This window comes from Notamacropus eugenii, chromosome 5 (genome assembly GCF_028372415.1).
Source record: "Notamacropus eugenii isolate mMacEug1 chromosome 5, mMacEug1.pri_v2, whole genome shotgun sequence".
NCBI lineage: Eukaryota > Metazoa > Chordata > Mammalia > Diprotodontia > Macropodidae > Notamacropus > Notamacropus eugenii.
Window position 1 is genome coordinate 148,645,495 of NC_092876.1, and position 2,422 is coordinate 148,647,916.

General features: G+C 39.0%; 1 pseudogene; it reads left to right on the plus strand.

The window, feature by feature from the left end:
• Window positions 1-1,887: 1,887 nt before the first annotated feature.
• LOC140508927 (DNA-directed RNA polymerase II subunit RPB11-a pseudogene) lies at window positions 1,888-2,422 on the plus strand (annotated as a pseudogene).

Here is a 2,422-nt window from a genome sequence, read left to right on the forward strand (position 1 = left end):
AATATAATCCTAAAGAATGAATGGATCAAAGAACAAAGCATAGAAACAATTAATTATTACATTAAAGAGAATGATAACAAGTAAAATAACATATCAAAACTTTTGAGATGCAGTCAAAGCAGAACTTAGGAGAACTTTTATATCTCTAAACACATACATTAATAAAAGAAAGAACAGATTAATGGAATAGGCATACCAATAAAAAAAATGAAAAAGAACAAATTTAAAATACCTGAGTAAATACCAAAATGAAAATCAGATGAGGGATTAATAAAATTGAAAGTAAAAAAAAAATATTATTGAACTAACAAATAAAACTAGGAGCTAGTTTATGAAAAAAGAAAATAGATAAGCTATTGATTAACTTGACTTTTTTCAAATGAAGAGGGAGGCATAGTCAAGATGGCAGAGTAAAGGCAGAGACTCACCTGAACTCTCCTCCAAATCCCTTCAAATACTTTTCAAAAATGACTCCAAACAAATTCTAGAACAGCAGAACCCACAAAAAGATGGAATGAAACAAATTTCCAGACTAAGATAACTTGGAAGGTCAATAGGAAAGGCTGTTACACCAAGTTGAGACAGGAGCACAAGCCAGCACAGGCTATTTCAACAGAGACCTGGGCACAGCAATTGAGGGGCATGCCTTGGGAGTGACTGAATCAATAGTGGCAGCAGTGCTTTCCTGACTCTCAGCCTACAGTCCCGGAAGACAACATAGAAGGTCATTTGGAATGGTCTGTCCCAATTAGGCAAAAATGCAGCACAGTCAAGTGAAGGCTATGCTAGCACAGCCCCAGTCCCAGAAAACCAGGGGCAGGCCTTAGGAGTGACTTAATAACCAGCAACCATGGCAGTAACTGTGGCTACTAAGAGAACTCTCAGTCCAGAAATGGTAAGGGAGTCAAGCAACTGGTCAGGAGATTATTACAGGGGTCTTTTTGCAGGCACTGAGAGAGGACTCTGTTGCTTTGCCCACACTTGGATCTAGGTCAGAGTCTTGAGTGACAGTCCTAGGGTGAGAAAGGGCACTACTTGCACAGCAGAGGTTGTGGCCACAGCAGAGATAGTGATCCTCTTCTCAGTTCCAGGGAAGAAAAGAATACTCATGGTCTCTCACAGACCAAAGCACAGGCAAGGGGAATGGCAAACACCTGTCCTTAGATTGTATATACCAACTAAAAACTTACAGATCCCTTGAAGTATCTCTGAAAACAGATGCACAAAATCCCTAAAACTTGGGACAATGCACCCTCCACCCTAGTAGCAGAGTCTCACTTTAATAGAGAACTAAAAGTCAATTGATGGGCTGGAAAAATGAGCAAGTAATGAAAAAAAACTGCTGACTATTGAAAGTTACTATGATAACAAGGAATATCAAAACACACACTCAGAAGACAACAAAGTCAAAACTCCTACATCCAAAACCTCCAAGAAATATATGAATTAGTCTCAGGATATGGAAACACTCAAAAGGGATTTTGTAAATCAAGTAAGAGAGATGAAAAATTGGGAATAGAAATAATAATGATTAAAGAAAATAATGAAAAACAAATCAACAGCTTGGTAAAGGAGACACAAATACTGAAGACAATAACACCTTAAAAAACAGACTAGGCCAAATGATAAAAGAGGTCCAAAAAGTCATTGAGGAGAAGAATACCTTTAAAAGCAGAATTGGCCAAATGGAAAAGAAGGTACAAAGTTCACTGAAGAAAATAAATCCTTAAAAATTAGAATGGAGCAAATAGCAGCTAATGACTTTATGATAAATCAAGAAACAATAAAACTAAACTAAAAGAACAAAAAAATAGAAGACAATGTGAAATATCTCATTGGAAAAAAACTGACCTTGGGGAGCCCCCGAAGTAGTGGCGGTGGCAGAGAATGAACGTGCCTCTGGCCTTCAAGTCCTTCCTCCTCTTTGAAGGAGAGAAGAAGATCACCATCAACAAGGACACCAAAGTGCCTAATGCCTGTTTGTTCGCCATCAACAAGGAGGACCACATGCTGGGAAACATCATCAAGTCACAGTTACTGAAAGACCCTCAGGTCCTGTTTGCAGGCTATAAAGTCCCCCACCCACTGGAACACAAAATCATCATTTGTGTACAGACCACTCCAGACTACAGCCCCCAGGAAGCTTTCACGAATGCCATCACAGATCTTATCAGTGAGCTCTCCCTGCTGGAGGAGTGATTCAGGGTCGCTATCAAAGACAAACAAGAAGGAATTGAATAGTTCTTCATGTCTTCTCATGAAGCTTCCACAGGATTAGGAGCACAGAAACTCTTCCTCCCCATTGACATCCAATTGGTATGAAAAGTTGATTTGGGGGAACCTTCTTCTTGCTTTTCTCTTTGGCAGACAACTCCCGTAATTTTCTCATAAAATGTATTTCTTACCTCTGAGACAAAAAACA